General features: G+C 40.3%; 1 protein-coding gene across 1 annotated transcript in view; it reads left to right on the top strand.

Annotated features, from left to right (window-relative positions):
- The window catches only part of LOC120739024 (tenascin-X-like), an 877,833-nt gene that overhangs the window by 349,732 nt on the left and 504,063 nt on the right, over positions 1–24,038 (top strand). The window lies entirely within an intron of this gene.

Raw genomic sequence — 24,038 nt, 5'->3', positions numbered from 1 at the left:
ACAGCACGAGTTCAAACTCTTGGGTGGACTCTGCTTCCAATCATTATGTCATGCATGCAGTGCCTTGTACTTAACATAAACCGAATATGCTGTTTCCAAATGTAATCAACCCGTTTTACATTTGCAAACCTCAGTTTAATTGGATAAACATTGCAATGTCACCTTCAAAAGCAACCTAATTAATTGGATGACCTATTGTAGTGTGTGAGAATATATTTAGAGTGAATAATCAGAGATTTCAATCTTTAGTTATCAAACCCGAGGCAAAGGCTCAGTCATTAAAGAAGTTAAAGAATTATTTGTGGCAAAGCAGATAAGATACACAGCATTATTTCAGTCTCTTAAACACATAGAGGCAAGCCACCGAATCATCAAGCGCTTGAAGTAGCATTATTCAGTACAGACACTGGAAAATCACCCTGCCACCTCAAGGACCTGTACAGAATGCAAACTGGTAATAGAGCTGCTTTATATTAAAGCTTTTGAACTCATGCAAACCCTCCCTTTATTAGACTCAGAGCATCATGTACCACAATTTCATGAATGGAGAACAGATTTGTAGCCGTCACATGAAAGTAGTATCAGCCATCCTGTTCAGCCGTGTTCAGAGTGGTATGAATCGTGTAAAATGCTCTGTTTAGAATGTCCACACGCAAAGACTCCATGAAATACACGAACAACTACTTTGTGACGAATACATTTCGTGGTGACAGGGCGACACACTGCTACAGCTTTATAATTTTTGGTGAATTTAAATGGTACAGTGAATCTAAGACAAACTGACCCGTATCAGTATACAGCGATATTCAAACTGCTGCTGGACATGGACAGGTAGCATCATTTTGACTTGCTCTCACCTGGATCTGGAGATGTACCGTAAACAAACACTGAGGCCCAATTCGAACAGAACAGGAAAATAAAATTTTAACAAACTAAAATAATAAAGCACATCAGCTTCCTGGCTGACAACCCGCGATATACCAGCAGACTAGTGGATCAGAAGGTTACATTAAGCTAATAATCTCTAATGATTTAAGCTACATTAGCTAATGTTTTTGAGGGTATTTAGAAAACAAATAAAAATAAGCAGACACATTATAAGACACAGCAATGGATGTCATAAAATGATCTCTTCATCTTCTTTCTGCCGCAGCAACGACAATCTTATTATTGACGAGACACCTCTGTGTGAGCGCACTGCAACATCAACACATCACCGACACTGGTCACTAAACCCGTTTTCATTCTATCCTGTACCGTCATCAATAGAAAAGTTAGGAAAATATAACATTTGAAGATAATTCCAGAAAATAATCCTAAAATATGCTATTATTTGTACTATTAATGGTTATTTTTTAGGGCTGCTCTAATAAAATTCGAAGCTTACCTGTGTTTCACAGGTTGTGAAACCACATGTTTAGAGGTAATAGTTAGTAAAGCAAGAATGAGGGTTTTACAGGCAAAAAAATCTAGAAAAAATTGGATATGAAAGTCTATGGCGAAAGGAAAAACACTATATACATCCATCTTCTCCCTTTTATCCATTTCTGGGTGACAGTGGAGCTACTCTATCTCAGCTGTTGTGCCTTAGACATGTTACTGGTCTGTGCCAGGCCTAACACTAAGACATCCATTCATACTGATGGCCAATTAAGTATCACCAATTAACCCAACATGTATGCCTCTGGACTCTCAGAGGAAGCCAGATTACCTGTGGAGAGCCCACGCAGGGTTGGGACGAACGTGCAAACTCCATGAAAAACTGGCAGATTCAAACTCAGGAGCTTCTTGCTGTGAGGCAACAATGCTAACCACTTCACTACCTTCCCACTTAACAAAATCGTTTAGCTTTAAAAATGCATTTTCCTTTGTGTCACGTGTCTTTTTTTTGTCTTAGCTGGTATTGTCAGTATGTCAAATATCTAGAAGCAGAATGAGAAGCAATAAAAATAAAACTATTGTCAATAATCACATGGAGACGGTCATGTTCAGTGCTCGTCTGACTTGCCTCAGTGTCAGTTACAGTCTAAGGTGTCATTAAGATTCTGTTTTGCTGCCCTTCACACCAGCAGTGCGGTCTTTATTGACTTCCCCTCCAACATCATTGTGATTACACCGTTATCTTTGTCATCAGCTCTCTAAATACTTTCTCTGACATTTTTATGTTTTGTCACTTTCAGTTCGGCCTTGAAAAGATGAAAATTGGGGAATCGTGACGTTACTTACAATCCCATTGCGGCATGCTGCCCACAGTGACAATGTTACACAGCAATACATTGAAGACAATATACATTTTGATATCTCAAGAAGTAAAAGGCCAAAGGGAAAATAAAATGTATTTCTATTTGCTGTTGTAGTTTTTTGGGGGGGTTTCTGCCAGCTTCAAATCAAAACCTGTTCCTCTTAACATGCTATTTTTTATTTAAGTGAAAGCGCACAGGTTATTGTGTGTTGCATGCAACCTAAATCTCTTGGTTTGATCTTAAGTTAATTTTTTAAAAACGTGTAACTAGCTGACAATTAAGTTGTTTCAACAATTCTCTTTTTTATCAGTTTGCAAAAGATAAGATCTGTGATCTTTACTTCCTAGTCCACCACATCTCATTTTTATAATCCTATTGTATGTGTGAGACCAAAAATCTAATAATCTGGAGATTTTCAGCAGGGGTAAGAGGTTTCGGTGTGTGATCAGGAGGCTTTGTTGGTAATCAAAGGGGGCGTGAAAGCGGATTAAACAAGGGTCGCATTTGATCTGAAGGATTGTTTTCAGATCTGTCTGTCTGTGTCTTTTTCTGAAATCCGTTACTGAATCCATGAAGTGAATATTATGTACTAATGTGTTTTATGCCAAAATAGAGCAAAGCCTGCAGTCCTGCTGTCTCCGAGTGAAAAATCCAACACATCCTAACATAAGATCCTGTAGAGCAACTTGTGCAAAAGTGATTTTTCTTAAATATGCAGTCGCTTAAATAAAGCATTATTTATTGTTTATGTGCCTTGAATCCACATAAACATGTTTAAAACAAAGTCCACAAGTTCACAAATCTGCTGATGTCACACAGTTAATTCTATGCTTTAGTCTTTTTGTTTGTTAAAAATTACTTCTGGAAACATCAGAAAAGCCTGTGGTGGCTTTCCAAGTCAAGGTAACCTTATCAAAGTCTTATCTTGTGAGCAGATGGTCCCCGATATCCTTTCCTTGGAAAATGTTCTGGAAGAATGAAGAAAACGGGGAGATGAAGAGCGACAGACAGAGATTGATGTAAGGCAGCGGATATAAAAAAGAAAGGAAAAAAAGGAAATCGAATTATGAAAGGATGGCAGGATGAAAATGGAGGTAAGGACATTAAAAACAGATGTCTGTCCCAGACACAGGACTAGAAAACCTTAGCTCAGTGTACCCTGGTGTTTCACACAAGCTTGCACAAACTTTCTGAAACACTTCAGAGCACAATTGTCCTGTTCATATATGAGAACAGGAGACAGCTTGCCGGGCAGATTACACAGGAGTTAACAGCACGTGAAGGGGATTATCCCGGCCTGCGTGTTTGTAATTTGCGTAAACATTTTGTACAGGATTGGGCGCAGTGACATTTTATAAAGGATTGCTTCGCTCACACTCAACAATTCCCACTCAAATGAACAGTTTCACAAAGTAGCTGTTTTGCTGTCTCCCAGGCTTTGCAAATTTTGGTCAGTGAGCTTCACTTGCCAATGGGTTGCAAAAATCTGCATTGGAATTGGAAAAGAAATTTACTTTTAGCAATCATTGTGTTCAATATTTAAGTACATTTTTGTGTACTTGTGATATAGTCACACTATGGAAAACAGTGGTAAAAATGTTAATTCGATGACTTGTTAACAGAAAATAACTATTACTTGAAAGTCTTCTTCTCCTCACACCAAGTGGTTGTGGCAAATGAGCCTGGTTCTGCCGGAGGTTACTTCCTGTTGAAGGAGAGTTTTTCCTTCCCACTGTCGCTTGCTCAAGGGGTTAAATGATTGTTGGGGGTTTCTCTGTTTTCTCTGTGTTATTGCAGGTCTTTACTCTAAAGTGCCTCGAGGCAGCTGTTGTTGTGATTTGGTGCCATATGTATGGGTGTTATGATTAAGTGTTACAGTATACTCTTGCCATGATTAAACACAGACTAAACTTAAAATAATGAGTTCAGAATATATAACATGCAAGTCATCCCTATCTACCCAAAGTTCAGACTATAGATTTCTGTGAGTCTTCAACAGTTCCCTTCCTGCTCGTCGTCCTTGTTGACATTGATTGGCAGGTGTTTCCTTAAATGGTCAAAGACGGAGCTGTGCTCTAAGCACCATCTGCCTCAGAAAGTTTGATCCTGTACTCACCTTAGTGCTCGGCAGATTTGAAGGTTGACCAAACAGACTTTTTATTGGGAAAGAAAAGTTACATTGACTTTCTTAAAGAAGTAAACTGTAGCAACAGCGTTCCTTTTTGCACCAACAACAGTCGCCAGGCAACATGTTTCTTCACAAAGTTTCGCCCAGTGTGAAACTTTTGGCTAGGCTAATGCTAACGCAGCACAAAAGGGCAATGGTAAGGTATCAAAACATAATCTGTAAATAAAATTATGTGAAAGAAATTTTAACATAAGTGAAGTGAAGACAGTGGATGTATATGATGCCACACCAACTATAGCAAGAGCTGCTTTTACATGTTTAAATGCGACTAACAATACAAGTTGGCTAATTGGTACCTTAATGGTTGTTCCCTATGTATAAAGCAGCCATTTACTTTACTGATGGATCCTTCATCCAGGCAGAGCAGGAGTGACTGCAGGGAGGGCTTAAAAAGACTAAAGACTAAAATGGCTTATTTCAGTATGATGATGATGATGATGATGATGAAGTGAGGCTTTGAATGAAGGGCCAGTATCAGATAAATAATGTTTTTTAAAATAACTTTTAATCTCATAAAGCTTCCTTTAGTCCCCTGAATAATAATATAGAGTGAAAATAGGCATAACAAAATATTATGGATGCTCTATAAGTGAATAGTGTACAGCATGAACTGAAATATATGCTGAGTTGATTATTTAAAGAATGGGGCTAAAGCCAGAGTATAAAGTCATATTATATGAGCAATAAATGGGAAGAGAACCCAAGGGAGCGAGCGAGAGACAAAGAACAAAGTGAGAGGCAGACACATTCATCAGGCACCAGGGTAGCGGGCATGCTCAGATAACCTCAAGCCAGCTGCTATAGCTTCAGGCAGGGGCTCTCACCACCCCACGAGCACAAGCGGCTCCTTTGTTTTACAATGTCTATTGTTTGTGGCCACCCTGACACTTGTGTTTCACAGTTGTCATTTCAATTCTCGACTCTTTGTGACAAAATGAACAAACATAAAAACACCATGGCTCACAGACAAGACTGTTGCCACAGCGACGTCCAGTACATGTTGAAAGAACAGCATCACAACAAGTTCATTTAGAGTAAAAACCACAAGTGGCACAATAATTGAAACAGAAAGAAAAAAAAAACTTCTGTGGGAGTCGTGGAAATAAGCAGGACGTTTGGTTGAGTACTTCTTTTGGATTTGCTAAAACAATTAGGTCTGTTACTGAGTAAGTTTTTTTTTCTTAAAAGAGCTTTATTGATCTGTATTAACGGGGGAAGAAAGACTGAATTTGGCTTGTGTCTACTCAAATGCACTCAACACTTCCTGCGTTGCACATTTTTTGCTACATAACCAATATATGGCTCGAAAAAGAACTCGGGCTCTGAGCACGATATGGCTTTGTGATCCAATCAATAAAAAAAGCCCACAAACACACACACCTTGCAACCCAAGATAGTCTTATGCCGTGTATGCACCTCCTAAAGCCTAAAGATGTACAGTATACACAGAAAGATGGGAAACATGTCTCTCTGCACATTTTAAGGGCACATCTCTAACAAAGAGACGTGTGAGATGGAAGTCAATGAGGGCAGTAATGAGGGAAGGGGACTCCCTCAAAAGCATGCACATACACACAGAAAGAGGAAGCGAATATAGAGATGCAGCACCGGTTCTTTCCACCCTGCTTGGCGTGCCTGGAAACCATGGCAGCAGTGTCTCACAGCATTTCAGCAGTCACCATGCCAACAGCGGCGGCAGCTTTCTGTGGTGATCAGACTCACTGGGTGACACCTGACGAATGCGCGCGCGGACACAAACACGTGCACAGAAACACACGTGCATCCATGTACTCGTATGAACGGGCAGCGAGGCAGTGAAAGGAAATGGGAACAAAGAAAAAGTGAGAAGGTGAACTTTGCACAGGTGGGTAGAAATCCACGCAGAGATGCACACGAGGCCATGTGCATAAGAGCACTAACAGGCAGTGGGACACATACACGTACACTGTGTAATGCTTTCAGCAGGGGTATAAAAAAAGCAACCTTTCTTTTATCCCTCTCCTCCTGTTCTGAGTCAGTGTGCTCCACTCTGTCTCTCTAATTAGAGAGCCTGCCTGAATCTGTCTGCATGGGGGCACACACACACACACACACACACACACACACACACACACACACACACACACACACACACACCCCACTGAGTTGCACACATGTACATTCAAAACACATCTTCATCTTTCTCTCAAAACAAATCACACAACATTGAGTGCACACAAATGACAAGAGCACTCTATCATTCTCCGCTGCATGCGCTCACACACACACAAAAACCTTACACACATACACAAGCATCCACTATCCACATATTAATAACCAGGTCTCCAATGTCAATTTGAGCTCTCAAGGACTGTGGGTGCTGAGTGAGGCAGAGGCCACACAGACAGAAAGAGCAAGAGCGAGAGAGAAAGAGAGAGGGACAGAGAGACAGTGAGAAAGAGGGAAGAGTAATGGGGTAATGCATTCAGGTTCTTATTCATGCTGATTCCCCCGCTGGGTGCACAGACTCATTTACCTAAACAATACATTTCAGACAGGGCAAAAAGGACACAGAGGTAGGGCTGGGTGTGCATGTGTGTGTGCGTGTGTTTGAGGGTGAGTGATAGCCTGCTATTGCCCTTTGTGTGATTTTGTGTGCAAGAGAGAAGGTTGTGCTTCCAGTATGTATGTGAGTTAGACTAATATATATATATATATATATATATATATATATATATATATATATATATATATGACCACTGGCTCAGACGTGTGTGAGGCCAAGCATTGAGTACCTACTGTCTGCATCTGATAGAGAAGAAAAGAAGGCATGAAAAAGCAGTCGAGGAAAGGCAAAGGAAAAAGAGAGAGAGAAGCCCTTGAGTGGAATGGCGTCTGAGAAATGTGGTACTTGACCTCCAATGTGTGTTTGGCAAGAAGGACCAAGGCTGAAATGAGGGAGGAAGCTGAAATATCCCTTTACTTATTTATCTGTGCTTTTCAATACATTTACAACACAGATATTTTATACCTATGAATGCGAGACATTTAAATGGTTGCATATAAATATCATATTTTCCACTTTCAACATTTGTCCTATCCTGTCTTGTGGTATACATTAGGACTCAGTCACACAGGTCTAGAGACTGGTATGTGAGGAAGAAAGCTCATAGGCAGGTGATGCAGTGAGTTTGGCAGAAGAAAATCAGCATTGACTTATTTTTAGCGTATATCAAGTACATGAATATCCCCATGCTTGGCTAGTGCAAGGGGTTTAGTATGGGATTGTACGCTACTGTACGCTAATATTTCTTTCTCCAGCATGTGGGCTAAAATACATATGTGGGATTACATTATTCAGAAACAATATAATTTAATCTGTACACAGATATATTTTTCAATTTTTGGCGTTTGCCCAAAAACATCACAGCTATCCCAGCCTGACGCTCTCATTCGGAGTAGTAGAAATGGGTGACTCATCGTAGAGACTCACTGGATCGACCGTACACACGGCAATCGTGACGAGCTGTGACGCACATCCTGGGAATACAGTCTATCTGCCCATGTTGACACCGATGAGCAGAATCAACGCACTTCTTGCATTATCATGGGAACAATGAAATAAAGACGCACTCATAAAGGATGTCAAAATAAATGCTAAGGCAATAACTCTGAGATACTGAAACCACAAATTTATCGATCCAGAAGACTCTCTGCTCATGCGGTTACCTCAGTGTGTCCTGTTTTCAACTCACAGACACACATATTCATAGGACACAGGTAGTGTAGTGCACTTATCGATCTGGACACTTAATCACACCAGGCTAAGGATTTTCCTGTTGGCCAATAATAGTGGCTGGATTTAGCTGAGAGGCAAAACAGTGGGATGATGAAGATTACACACACATACACACACATAGAGACACAGTGATTCCTAACATGCTGTTTAGCAGGCTCTGTCTGTATCTGCATTTTCCATCACACAGAAATGCTAGCAGTGTTGCACCTGCGGACTGCAGCATAAATACTCCGTCTACGGCTACGTCACACCGAGGCGAACCTTTCTGTGTCCAGTGTTGGTCAAGTTACTTGAAAGAAGTAATCAGTAACTAATTACTGATTACTTCCCCAAAATCCTTCCCCAAAATCCTGTTACTTTACTGATTACTTATTTTCAAAAGTAATTAATTACTTAGTTACTTAGTTACTTTTTAAAAACACGATTTACAACCCGAAGAGGTGATAAAGCGATAGATCTTTCAGCCCAATTCTACTTTTTCTACATAATCCATCATACAAAATGTAATCAAATGGAAAAGTCCCTTTTTAAAACTTGTTTTATTAGTTTTAATCTTTTAACTTTATGTATCAAGGAAAATTTTATTATATGCAACATTCTCTGACTGGAAGAAAATTGTTTAACATTTAAACTTATTTTCTGCACATTCCAGCACATAAAATAAAATATTTTTTTGTGTTTACACTCACTCTTTCAAATAGATGCAAGTAAAACACAGCAGAAAATAAATAACATCAAAGACTCAGCGGTCCTGTTGCTCTATTTTCACCTGTAAAGCAGGAGTGGGTTAGGCGGATGTTTGCTCTGGTGCAGGTGTGCTGCAGCGGTCAGTTGAAGAATCCGCAAGTTTCTCTGTGAGTTTCCCATTACGTCGTTGCGCACTCGGTGCTTGCTTGGAAGTTTAGGGGGGTTTTTTCGCTGTAAAAAGAAGTTTTCTTCCCACGCACAACAGACACTAATGTTTTTGTCACTTTTTATGGAATCAAACTCAAAGTAAGGTCAGTACTTCCACGCTTAAAACGCTGCACGCTCATACTCTCTCCTGCACATATATGATCCACTGTTGATCTGCACACAGCTGTTGTCACTAACGGCGCACTCGCTTACGTCACTGTCATGAGACATTCTCGCAAAAAAAATCACGGTTTTAGTAACGCAGTAACGCAGCGTGCTTACGGGAAAGTAACGGTACTCTAATTACCGTTTTTGCAATAGTAATCCCTTACTTTACTCGTTACTTGAAAAAAGTAATCGGATTACAGTAACGCATTACAAGTAACGCGTTACTGCCCATCTCTGTCTATGTCTGCTTGTGTTTCTTTAGATTCTACCCTCTTGTTGGTTCTTTGTGGTCTTTTAGAGCTTTAAAGAGTAATGATATGTTTTTTGAGGTTTCCTGCCCTATGTGTGTTTGTTACTTTTGAAATTTTGTTAACCGTGTGAGTTTGTATTTGTGTGTGCGGTGCCTGCCCGAGGGCATGTTTGCACAACGCGGTGTGCTGCTCCACTGCAGGCTTTTTTTGTTGTTGTTGTTTTTCTTTCTGTGGTGTGAGGAGCAGGTGAGAGATGAGAAAAGGGAGTCGACAAGTTGCCCTCCCTGCTCTCACACATCGACAGAATCCCATCCCGACGAACACACAAACGTACGGCCCACCGTTGGCGACGGGGACGGGGGGAACAGGCTAGTGCAAATACTGTTCAACATATTTTGCTATGCACGAGAATAAGAAAACAAATGCTTGTGGTGAACATTCGCTTGAGCACAAAAGCACAATCCTGCAATTCATTTAAAAGTTTTGGTTTTCCAGTGATGCCAGTCTGCTGTGAGTTAAGAATCAGAGAAATATGCAGGAGATAATTGGGAACAGATTCACACGAACACTGTTTACATGACTCAATGTTTTTGTGCATTATGTCTCCAAGGGCTCTGAGAGCATTTGACAGCGTCTTGAACATTTGAGAAAGTTTGTTCCACTGGATGCATATGTCCTGCAACCCCCAAAGTGTGTGTATGTGGATTTTGTGAGGATTAGGCAGATTAGGCAGGAAGGTTTGTGTACACCTGCCTTTGTATATGTTGGATGTTTTGCCCGGCTAAGTCATTCATTGTTAGCAAAACACGAACGTGCATCTGTCTTGCGTTCCGTCAGACGACCTGACAGTGACTGAGCTTCTTATTAACGCTTAACACCTGCCTTTACAACTTAACCCATAATGTGAGAGCTATAAGCGCACACAGACACAATACTCTTAATTCCAGTCACTCTAATTCAAAGGTAGGATGGCCTTTCCGACACTTGTTATTATAGAGTAAGGTCAAGCGCACGCAGAATTTGGGTGGATTGTTTTTGAATCCTCTAATATGATGTTTTTGATTAAAAGCATCAGCGTGACCTATCAAACACTGATTATAATGGAAGACATCTTTGAGTCGTACTTTGGCTCATTTCAGCAGGTATTAAAAGTTCGACAGATTCTGCTACGTAAGCTTTCACCTCTTTCAGATGTTGCAGTTCCTCTTCAGAAGTTCGGATTTTTTGCTCCGGATAATGGTTGGGTTTATTTCCATCTGTCTTAGTCCAAATATTGTGAAGGCAAATAAGATGCTTATCTGTGGGGGCCTTTTCTCCTTTATTCAATCAGCTTTGCCTGTTTCCTCTTGTTTTGCTCAAAAAGTTGGCAGATATCATGTTCTGGAAGGCTTTTGTTTTGTCTTCCACCGCTGTTGTTGTTAAATCTGACTTGGCATGATTTGCAAAAGCCAAAAAAAAAAAAAGAAAAAAAAAGAAAAAGGAAAACAGGCTTTCAATTCCCTGACAATTTCGGAGCTATTTTTTTAAAATCACAATCTCTGATGAGGATTACCTTATGGTGATAAATTGCTGATCAAACCTGTGGTATGACCTCAGGCATATCCACCAGCACTCAGTCATGTTCCAGTCTCTGATCGTTTCTATTCGCTCGTCTTTCACACCTGGTTCGTTTTTAGAAGAATTTATTTAGAAACGTTTGATTTAAAAAAATTTTGTCCTCCAAAATTTTCCTTCCTATTACACCCTCCGGTCTATCGTGTTTACTGGGGGCCGGTGGCTGACTTGTAGCACTCCCCCCTCTGCCCAATCAGTGGCACTGGCTTGGGCTGCTAATTGAATTGGGCTGGAGGTCTAATTCTAATGTGCAGCAGATGGCCGGGGCATTCCTGCATCAAACCAGCCGTGGGCTGCCATTCTGCTCCAAACTGCTCTGCCCAGGGTAATGTAAACCACCACGAAGAGAGCGAGTGAGAGATGCAGAGAATGGAGCGACCCTCATCTCAGTCACTTTGAGGTTCCACAGAGATGTACTAACTCAGTTGCGTTCACTGGAATTGAGCTATTGAGCCGAACGACAGTTAGTAGTCCTTCTCTGCTATATCCTCCTACAGTATGTGGCACCTCATGTGAATGGAAACAAGCATCATGGTTGTCTCTATTCATGTGTGTCAGGTAAAATCCATAAGCAGCCATACACACATACACAACACGAAACCTGAGCTTGCCTCTCTTTGTTGCACACCGGTGGATTAAAGCATCACTGGATGGCAGTGTTGAGCCGCACAAAGCATCAGGATCTGGTGAAGCTGGTGAACAAGGTTCCATTGAAGATGTAATAAAGACACAAATCAATGGCTATAATTTGGAGAGAGACTCAGCCTAGGTTAGAGTTATAATTTCCCCTGGTTTCTGAAACTGCATAGGAGAGTAAACACTGTAGGAACTAAATCACAACAGACAGAACCGGGAAGGAGGGAAGAACGGGGGGAGGGAGGCTCGATAGAGGAAGAAATAGAGAGATACAAGGCAGAGAGGTGCAGAGCCGAAGAAAGGAAGAAGGGGATAAAATCAGAGCTGCTAATGTAATAACAGCACAACACAGAGATGGGGAACATTGCGTCTCACAATGGCTACTATCACCAGCTATCAAGTGCATCAGGGACGACGCATCAGGGAGCACGCGCGGGTCCGTAACAGTTTGTGTATGTGCACGCGCCGGCAAACACAGTGCACTTTAAGCTTGCACGGGGCTGCGCTTACTGTTTTGAAATGACTCCCCAGAGTGCAGCCTGAGTGCTATGAGGAAGATTATGAGTGAGATAGAAAGCACACATGAATTTGGGCTTTGTTGTGTGGCAAGATAATAAAAGATGGAAGTCTTTGTCAGTGCGGGTAAGTGTATGTTTTGGGAGTAAATGACTGACAACAGAAAACAGCCATTTGGGCCGTGGGCGTGACAGTAGCTCTTTGTACAAAGATCTTAGATTTGTAAGCAAGTGTGTTTATACATTTTTCCCCAGATGTATGAGTGCAAGTAGTTATTTAGGAGCATTGCTATGGATGTTCAGCGTGTTTGCGCGCTGGTCTGGGAGAAGTCAGAGATAAATGCGTGAGATTGTGGGTGGTAATTGCAGGTAATTTTGGTTGTTCTCCTATCCTTCGTTCCCAACAAACAGACTCAGACGTTTACAGCTTTATCTTATACAGAAATAGTTTGAAGCCTGCAATCATAATTGAAAGAACAACTGCTGCGTGCATCTAGCAAAACGTTGGTTTATTGATATCGAGACTGTTCCCAGTAGAAAAACAGTGGAATACTTCCTATAACTTAGTCCTCCTAACTGTAGAGCTGCTCCAGAGTTTAGCTCCTAAAGCCACTGTGACTGTATCTGCTTGCTCTGCAGTAATGTAAACTTAGTGAAATTCAAACAGTGAATAAACATTGTAGGGTTGAAAGATTACCATCTAATAAATAGCAATACCACTCTTGCCAAGAACCACTGTGTGCCACTCATGTGTTTACATTTCATTCACAAGAATGCTTGAAAATACATATGTGGTTTTTAATGTTTTTAAGTGTTTACCAGCAAGAATATTTTATCTCCTTATGATTAAATAAAAGGGCCAATTTTGGAAATACCTCCAAGAGAAGTATTGCTAAGTGACTTTCCATAGTTTGGTGTATATTTTCTGATAAATGTATGCTATAGTGCAGCCTGAAATATGTGAACAATTGCTGCATGGACACATATGAACTCTGACATTCATGGAAGCTTAATTATAATAACTTTTGTGATCTCTTAATATTTATGTAGACCATTCTCATTAGCTTAGCTGTAAAGTGTTTAGAGGTAATTAGCATGTTTCCATCCAAAGCCTTTTAAACATCATTCCTGTTAATCAGCAGTACTTGCTTAAATTAGCATTTTGCTGTAAGTGTATAGTTTATATCATCTGCTAGCCTAGTTTAATTGTATTAGAGGTGTATCTGGGCTAAGCAGCATTAACTTAGCATTTTCTTGAATCGCTATACTGTACTACTTTGACTAAAAATCATTATGTGTATTTTTTGCTAGTAAATGCCACGCTGAAGTCTTGGGCACGGGTTCAAACTTAGGGTCCTCTTGCTGGGAGGCAGCTGTGGTAACCACTGAGCCATTGCGCTTAAGCTCAGCTGGTTTTTTCCTGGTTCTTCCTGTACCTGTGTGGGTTTCCTCCAGGTACTCTGGCTTTCTCCTACAGTCCAAAGACACACTGATGATTTTAAATCAGCTGTGAGGTCGATAAAGTGCTAGAAGTGTAGAGAATCAAGTGGTGACTCTATACACTGAGTATGAATGATTGGTTGTAATGTGACTTATAGTCTAAAGCCCTTTGAGTGGTCTGTAAGACTAGAAGGGCATTATATAAATATGCGTACTTACTGTAACATTACACTGAGCATAGATCATTATGTGTGTATAAAAGAAGAGTCTTTTCCAGTGAAGTAGAACTGATGCTAGAATTAGTTACATATATTTTATGGAAAAATAAAGGCTACTCTTTTTGCCGAAAAGCTAGCAACAGCAAAGCACTACAAAACTGGATGCTGGGTCCAAAGTAGGTGCCACTTTTACAGTCAAATCTTTTAGGGGCTACATCAAGAAATACACCAGTGATTCACAGATGCAGACTGCAGATTCGGACAGCCATCATTTAATTTAAATTAGCCCAACATTGGCTACAAAATGTTTTCTAACCTAGTGTCCTAATGCACACACAGCCAAGAATTTCAAGACTTGTGTATCTGCAGCCTCAAAAACCCAACTTTTTCCTATAGCACACTACTCTCGGGGCGATTGCTGTTGCTGTCCCTGTTTTAACTAAATCCTTTCACAGCACCATCCACACTTTGGTTTATTGTTTTATTTTCATAGAAAAAGCTTAATGCATTCATACCTTTTTAAAGCAGTTGTGCTATATAGATAAACTGTGACTGAATATCTGAACCTTCTCACATCACAGCACTGTGACGCTGTGTACACCGCTTGCAGTGCTCTCAGGCTGGCGTTCAGAGTCACCAAGAGCTCAATGGTTGCTCACCATCACCATGTCAAGAGGAAAAGAGTTAAAACTTCTATATTTGACAACTAAAACCATTGTGGGAGTGCCTGAAATCTGGTGGGGATTTCTCTCTCTAATCATACAGAAGTTTATGAAAAAACTGACTATACTGACCAGTTGAACCTTGATAACACTCTCCAGATGTGTTTTTGGTCACAAAGTCTAGCTGGAAGTCTTATCTAATCAATGTGTTCATTTTATAGTAGTCAAAAAGAAGAAATATACCCTATGCTATAGGGTTTGCCTACCATATGATTGGCAAATCATGATGATGTAAGTATCCAGTCAAAGGATTAGCCTGAATGTGACCTATATCTGGATTTTTCTGTGGCCCTTAATTAGACCTTAACTGAGGCTGTTGTCTCAGGGTGAGTCTGGTTGCCTTAACTCAGCCACTTTGTGCAGGCCATGTCTGTTTGGATCACATTTTGCCCATATAAAACCTGCCCTAACCCATGTTCAGTCCAGCTAGCTGACTTTAGGCTTGATGTCTGGCCCACTTCCCAGTGCCTTAACTGCCCTGTAATTGGCAAAAGTACCTCAGTGTACCTCAGTACCTCAGGCCAAATACACTCACACTCCCAGATTACGATGTTAGATTAGGTTGTGATTAGTCAGTCACATGGACATATTTAGGCATGCAGTTCAAGACAGCCTGCCAAAGTTAAAACCAACCAAAAGAAGACAAAAACTAATTTACTGTACATGCAAGTGTACTGATCTGAACTGATCTGCTAGGATTTACCACACAGCTATCAAAGATATCAACTGAGCAGCAAAAAGCAAAAAATAAAAATACAAAATGCCTTGTTGATGGCAGAGGTCAGATTAAAATGGCCTGACAGCTTTGAGCTGACCGGAAGGCAACTGTACTGTAGCAAATAACCACTCATTGAACATTGAAGCTGATGGCCTGCAGCAGCAGAAGACCACAGCAGGTGCCACTTTGATTAGCTAGGACTAGGAAACTGAGGCTACAGTTCCCTTTATGACCACTGTACTCATCTTTTCATGGCTGCTTCTAGCACGATAATGCACTATGTGTCAGAGTTTGTTTTGTATTCTGGTTTTCTTATGGCGTAGTGGAGAAGTGTTGAGTTCTAGTAGTTATTATTAGTATGTCTGTTTGGATCACATTTTGCCCATGTGATAGTTAATGTTATCACCCATGCTTCCTTGTTTAGGTGTCATTTCCTGTGGCATCACATCCTAATTTCTAGCTCGTGTTGTCACTGTCTACATCTCATTATGTTTTATGTTTTATTTTTCCAAACTCGTGTTCCATGTTCAGTGTGTTTAGTTTTGCTTCCCTTGTGGTGTCATGTTCATTTGTGTCGGCTGTGTTGGCCATTTGTTTCCACTTCCCTCATCACCCTTCTGTGTGTTTAAGTCCACTGTCTCCTTTCGTTCATTGCTGGGCCATCTGTTTATCTCGCCTCCGGTCCGTGGATTTTCATGTCTCCTCAAGTTTCGTTTTTTACATGCTCTTGTTTTCGTAGTTTTTGCATGCTCCTGTTCATGCTCCTGTTCATGTTTGAGTCATAGTTTCATGTCTAGTTCTAGCTGTTCCCAGGTTATCATTTGGTCTTTGCCTTTGTTTTGTTTAGTTTTTTGCCATAAGCCTAAATAAACGGCCGGCTTTTTGTTATGCTTCAGTTTTGCCTCACGTGCGCTCTGCCTTTGTGTCCACATCACAACACAGCGGCTGCTCAGCCATGACACTATGCAACAAATATGTGATGATTTTTTGTTTTCCGGAGTGTACTGTGCTATATTCAAATGGCCTCCATAGTTACCAACTCTCAATTCAGTAGAGCAACTTTGAGATCTCACATCACGGATGTCCAGCTGACACATCTGCAACAACTTTGTGATGCTACCATGTCAAACTCTCAGAGGAATGTTCCCAGCACTGTGCCACAAAGAATCAAGTCAGTTCTGAGTAGGTGCAACCTGGTACAAGCAAGGCTTAAATAATTAAAGTGTCCAATGAGTTTAAATCTACCATCTGTGTTTGGGTTGAGATTTGTTTATCCAGTGACTAACTTCAGCATTCTGTACCTACATAGAGTTTACATGTAGCCTAGGTAGATCTTCAGAGAGCTGCTAGTATATCCATAGACTCCCCCCCCCCCATGTTATCGGAAAAGGATAGGAGAAACAAGCAATAAAAGTACCCTGTCTGGGAATTTCCTCGAGATCAATCAGAGCTAGACTATTGGTGTATTCAGTGTCAGAAAATAGCAAAGAAAGCCAATCACAATTTCATACACATCACTGTGTCTATTTTTCAAATTACTTGTTTTCTCAAATTGTGGAAAGAGAAACAGAAAAACAGCAAATCCTCACAATTGACGCAATCTCTGGCTTGCTGCACAGTACACCAAAAAATAAAAGAAAAAAGAAAACACCATAAAACTGCTTCTGAAAAATTACTTTGACATGTTATCCATCAACTAATCGGATTAGCATATGATTATGTCACATTTGATGTATGGTTGATGGCTTTGTGGGCATTTTTAAAAGCTCCTTAAAGGGTATGGTTTCCTCTTCATTTACACATATTGAGCCTGACTGATGTATTATACTCATCGGTATATGGCGCTGAATCACTAGTCGTGCGATTGGTGGATTGGTGTTGCAGGTTACATAATGTGTCTCAATGGTATCATCATGTGAGCTAACCTATGATTTCACCTGCCTATTGTATTCTGCCACACACATTCTGAAGTCTCTACTTCTCATCACAAAAGGGAGCGGTGATGTCTCTTTTCCCTCAGTAATCACCGCCAGTTACTACAGACACACACACACACACTGAGGAACCCTGTGTGTGTGTGTGTGTGTGTCTTTCGGCATGCAGCCGATAATGTCTCAGAGTGTGTCTTACTCACATTGTCCATAGTATCATCATTAATCATTTCTCCTCCGCCCAGACACGGCCATCAGTTATTGAGAGGTGCAATAATTTGGAATTGATTTAGTCCCCCCACACGGAGCCTGGCTCAGAATATAAAATGCTCCTTTGGCAACATGGAAGAATGAAAGGTAATGATAAAGGGCTGTCAGCAGCTGAAACTCAACAGTTCTGCAAATATCTGTGAGAGGCATCTCTTTTCTTCTCTCCCTTTTCTCTTATTGCGTACGTCTGCCCTTCGCTGTTTTGTCGACAGAACGATTAGGAGGCAAGACTGTAGGGAAAGCGCTGCTGTTTTGAGCGTTTACTTGTTTGTGAGTCTGTTTGGAAGGAGGAGGAGGAGGAGGATGAGGAGGAGAAGACGACAGGGAAAAAAAAGAAACCTGATGGACGGAATCTCTGCCCTCCTACGCAAAACCCCTTGTGTTAACAAGGATACAGATTTTGGAGAGAGAGCATGAGAGAGACAGTCACAGAAGCCATGAGAGATAGTTAGACGGAGACAACGAGAGGCTAAGAGAGACAGCTCCAAACTGAAGAGCAGACTACTGAGCCTCTATAAATAGGAAAGAGATTGACGTACGAGGGTTGAGAGACCCTCTTAAAGTTCTCGCATTTCCATCGTCTTTCTCCTCGAGACCTCTACCACTGACTTAAACATCATATTAGTTGGAATCAAGGAAGCTTTTCCAGGAAATAAAAAATATTGACTAAAATATAATTACACAGTCATTACGTTTTAACATCCATACTATTGATTCTGTTTACAGCAAACATTAGACGTATTTTAGACAACTAAAATGTTAGTTACTAATAGCATGGAGTCCCAAATGTAAATAAAGTCTTGACATCATTATCTTCCCTCTCAATTTTAAATTCTTGCCTGTCTCAGCCTCTTTCTATTCTGCAGTTACACTGTGGTCTCTCTCACGTATTTGCAGGCAAAAGTATTTTAGATGGTGCGGAACCAAAGGCTCAGCATCTATTTGCATTTTATTTGGCTGATACGGGTTATGTAAACTCAGCTCCTCCAGATTTAACGGTGAACAGACTCAGTCTGACAATAAAAGGGACTGTGCAGTGATAGACATGGAAGCATCTCCCGCCTATCGAATCATCGTTTAACATGAACAGACAAACATGTTATTGTTTGTAATTCCTCTAAATCGGCCCTAACTCACAATCATCTCAGCAGTATGTTGAGCGTCATCCTTTCTTGTGGTTGAAGAGCCTTTATTGTCAAACCTTCTCAGGCTCAGGATATGTCCAACCTCATTCACAGAAAATGAGAATTTATTTGAATGTGCAGGTGGACTGAGTAATGTTGATTCTTCCTTTAAAAGCACTGTTATTCTGGGAAGTGGTCCAAAGGTTTGGACACCGAACACCCGCCTTAACATTGTTGCACACTTTATAAACCTCACCCAGCAGGACAGTGTGCCCTACCATACCAGTCTGAAGAACACGATAAAGAGCCTACGGCACCGAATGAGCCATCAAATTCCCCAGACCCCAATCTGTCATCTGTCCATGGCAGTGCTCAATAGCCCACAGGACCCGAAGGATCCATCTCTACACGTCATATGTCCATGTCCCACTGGGTCAGAGTCAGTGGAGAAAAAAAAAAAAGCAAAATACGAAGCAATCACGTCTCTGTATACACAGTTTGGAATAACAAGGAGTCTAGAGATGTGTTTTTGTAATGGCTTTCACAACACATTTGTCCATATAGCATCAGGGTCAGTTTGATTAGTTTAACCATAGAGATGAGTCTAATGGAGATGATTGTACAAGAAGGAGAACTGTCCCGGGATCCTAAACACATGGAGCGAAAGGAAGGAAAATTCTTCCCAGGAGCAAAATGTGTGGAATATGTGAGGTCATGGAGGAAATATAACACCTTATATGAATGTTGTAAAGTAAAACATATGTTTGTGACATTATGTGATTTTTTTTTAAGATTTCAAAGTACTCAACAGAACAATCGAAGTAAATTGGAAAAGCTGAGATCACACATTACTGCTTTTGGTTTGGGAAAACTTGTGGGAAACTAATACTTAATGTGGCTAATTGAAGTCTAGAGCTTGAAATACTCCCTGCCGAAAGGACTTGGAGTAGGAAAGAGTACACCTGGGGATTAATCATGTCTTAACCATAAGAGTCCCAATTATTTTGGATGATATAAGACCCTGAGAAAGGTGAAAAGAACGGGATAAATGGAATGTTATGGTTAAAAAAACCCTATTATATAGCCATCGTTGCATTTCCCATAGGAATACTGTGTATTCATTAATAGAGACACACTGTTTATTTTAGAGAAAATATAAAAAATCTGTTACTGGTCACACTTAAATAAGCTAAATAAACATATGAAAAGAAGCTCAGGCCCACATAAAAACAGTGGATTGTAGTATTAAAGGGCACACTCATGGATTTGCGAGGAGGACATTATTAACTGTTTTATTTTTCCAGTTGTGTTGGATGTTAAAAGATACCCTCAACACAAGCAGCCCGTTTTCAAGGCCACATGAGCAGCCGTGCATGCCAGCTACCCATGGTAACAGGTAGCAAAATCACACAATGGTACTTCCAGGATAGCTGTGAAGGTAAAATTCAGCAATGGGGAAATACAGTAAATTAAGTGACCTTATAATTCTAAAAATGTAATATTATGAACAAGAAAGGACTGTCAAATAGAAGAAACAAGATTTCAACAATTCATTTAGGGGAAACTGGATAATTAATGGTAATCTCACGATCAGAAAGGGGAGTAAAGGTTTTTTCTTAAGCAAGGTCTCCCTTCATTAGGTGGGGTTACAGAGTTCAGTCCCAAAAGGCACCTGGCAGAATCCATTAAACAGCAGAGCCTTACTCACGGGAATGTAATGATTCGCTCTCAGTCTGGAGACACCGAGGACCCGCGGAGCTCATCTTTTCTAAGTTAAGGAGAACGATCTTCCAAAGCTAGCACGAATACTCCCAAATATGAGATGTCTTGTATTCAGAGTGAGATGCATGCAGAGGAGTGCGTAATACATATGCATGACCTGTTTTTGTATAAATACCCTGCAAACATGAGGACTTTTACAGTGAGAGAGTAGCTATACATGTCAGCTCATATCGCCATTTTCTGTTCGTGTCAGCCGGGTCTTCATTCCGCACAAGTTTATCCGGTCTCGTGAGATTCTCTTCGTGCTGATGAATCACTCTACTGGAAGTGTTTTTAGCATTTAAATGTTGGTTGTTATTGAAAAAAAATTAAGTTAATTATCTGTCTGTGATCATTTTTCAACTATATCTCTTTTCCTTCTTTTGTTGCTTAACTTTGTCTTTATTGTCAGTTCGCTCTTGTCTGCAGCTTTTGTGTGTGTGTGTGTGTGTGTGTGTGTGTGTGTGTGTGTGTGTGTGGCAGCGGCCTGGCGAAGGCTGGAAAGCAGGTGGGCGAGAGGAGTTGAAGTGACACCTGGTAACAGCCTGACAGCCCCAAGGAGAGATGCAGCACTTTCATCCCTGACACATCTCAACCTCCTCTCCTCACCATCATTAACTTTTGCACACATGCACACACATTCTGTACGCTGTAATGCTCGCACATAATCATCAAAAAAAAGAAGGGGCACACAAAGATGCAGAGACATTACAAAGAAAGACTTTAGCACGAAGATTTCTCCCATCGTACCCTCCTTTTGAGGGCTGTGTGCATGCATGGTGCTGCAGCTGATAGTTTACTGTTGCTACTGTACAGTCGTGTCATTTAGCTTTCATTGTAATTCACATACAGTGAGTCCAACCAAGAAAGGTGGGAATGAAAGAAAAACCTTGCATGAAAAAATCATTATAACAGAGACACAGCTGTCTATATGTGATGCTTCCTACAGCTAAACTTTCCCCACTGCATCAGAGAGATTCCACTGTGTATTTTCTAGGTTTGGTTAAACACTGTGATTAACATACACACAGAAAAAGGTTAGTTGAAAAGAACAACAGCAGCAGCCTTGCTCGAGGCTTGTTTTAAGCACAAGAGGAAATGTTTGTTCGTAGAAATCTGCATTTAAACGTTTCAAAACAAACAACTTTTTTTTTCATTGTTTAAACTGTCTGCAGAAAAACAAAATCCAGACCTTTGCTGGAGGATGTGGGAATATATACATAAATCTTTTATGATTTAATAATTCTTACTGCAACAAATGCAACAAAGTACTGTAAGTGACGGCTCCTGTGTCATTTTCAAAATCGACGACAATAAAAGCAAAAAGGGGTGAACAAAAAGCAGAAATAACACGATTTGCTGGGTATACAACCGTACAATAATTCTTACAACACAATATTTGGTGCTTTTCTTTGCCACGCGTGACAGTGAATTGAAGTATTTGTGACTGATTGTCGGACAAAAACAAGCTGCTGCTTCCATGAGTTATTGTCCAGTACGTCTGTCAGCCTCTTTTTTTCCACTTTCTTTGTGTTTTTTATTATTGAGTCTTGAATTTTTATTCTGCAAAGAATTTACACCCTTTTTCTTTTGGCCTGTTCTTGTCTCATTTTGGTTTTTTGGCCTCCCTCACATCAACATCTCATTGGTGCTCATAATGAGAGTTCCAGTGAACAGCTACCAAATGTAAGTTCAACAATTGGAATCAGCTTGAGATCGTTTATCTGTTTAATTTATCATGAAATAACAAGAGAATGAGCCTCAGCTAGCCATAATGTTGCTTGTCAGCAGATTATCCAATTATGTTTGAGCATCTGAAAAAGGGGGTGTGTCTATAAAAAAGATCCTCTGTCATTGTCCAGAATTATGGACCTGACGACCAGAGATGGGCAGTAACGCGTTACTTGTAACGAGTAAAGTAAGGGATTACTATTGCAAAATCGGTAATTAGATTACCGTTACTTTCCTGTAGGAACGCTGCGTTACTGCGTTACTAAAACCGTGATTTTTTTGCGAGAATGTCTCACGACAGTGACGTAAGCGAGTGCGCCGTTGGTGACAACAGCTGTGTGCAGAGCAACAATGGATCACATATCGAGTGCGGAGAGAGTATGAGCGTGCAGCGTTTAAAGCGTGGAAGTACTGACCTTACTTTGAGTTTGATTCCATAAAAAGTGACAAAAACATTAGCGTCCATCGTGCGTGGGAAGAAAACTTCTTTTTACAGCGGAAAAAACCCCTAAACTTCCAAGCAAGCACCGAGTGCGCTACCACGTAATGGGAAATTCACAGAGAAACTTGCGGATTCTTCAACTGACCGCTGCGGCACACCTGCACCAGGGTAAACCTCCGCCTACCGCAGTCCTGCTTTACAGGTGAAAATAGAGCAACAGGACCACTGAGTCTTTGACTTTATTTGCTGCTGTGTTTTACTTGCATCTATTTGAAAGAGTGAGTGTAAACACAAAAAAATATTTTATTTTATGTGCTGGAATGTGTAGAAAATAGGTTTAAATGTTAAACTAATTTATTCAAGTCAGAATGTTGCATATAATTAAATTAAAATTAAAGTTAAAAGGTTAAAACTGATAAAACAAGTTTAAAAAAAGAGACTTTTCCATTTGATTACATTTTGTATGATGGATTATGCAGAAAAAGTAGAATTGGGCTGAAAGATCTATCGCTTTATCACCTATTCAGGTTGTAAATTGTGTTTTTAAAAAGTAACTAAGTAACTAAGTAATTAATTACTTTCGAAAATAAGTAATCAGTAAAGTAACGGGATTACTTTTTTGGGGAAGTAATCAGTAATTAGTTACTGATTACTTTTTTCAAGTAACTTGACCAACACTGCTGACGACTACATTCTGCTCCGGACAAGGTTATGTTTAGAGTTTTGCTTTGAAATCAGCTGGAAGTGATTTTGACACCATTTCTTTTTTTTAATGTTCAGTACGCTGTGAGAAAAATTCAGATATTCTAATGCAGAGTTACATTTTATATATGCAACCCGTGGAGTCGGATCTCACTGACACCAGAAGGAAGCCGTGCAGCAAAGTTACAGCAGCGCAAAATGCAAATGCGCCGCGTAGTCACAGGAATTGACATGCATCCAGCTGCTTATGCAGAAAACAAAGGGTTTTATGCTTGATTTTAATCTTCTGCCAAGACTGTTTTACACTTCTGGAACTGTAGCCAACAGAACACACACGCACTAGAAAATTGATCAGTCTATTTGCGGGATATTTATCATAGAGAATATTATATCAGCATAAATTTCACTTTGATCTTGCCAGAAAACTAAGTGATTTTCACATTTCCATCATTAGACTATGGGGAAGTGTCAGATATGAATGTACTGATCTTTAAATGTATCCATTTTAAAGGTTTAGAGCTCTAAAGCGCTAGGATGTGCTTGAAATAAACCGGCGTGCTGAGAGGAAAAACAAATATATGAATGCATGAGAATTCTCGTTGGTGTGACTTATTTGCAGCACCAGTGTTAGCTTTTGCCATTATATTTCTTATAGTCTTTATAGAGCTCTACTGATAATATCTTTGACTGAT

This window comes from Simochromis diagramma, unplaced genomic scaffold (assembly GCF_900408965.1).
Source record: "Simochromis diagramma unplaced genomic scaffold, fSimDia1.1 OVJJ01000317.1, whole genome shotgun sequence".
In the NCBI taxonomy this organism is placed as follows: domain Eukaryota; kingdom Metazoa; phylum Chordata; class Actinopteri; order Cichliformes; family Cichlidae; genus Simochromis; species Simochromis diagramma.
Note: the sequence above shows the minus strand (reverse complement) of the source record. Positions and strands in the feature narration are given on the sequence as shown.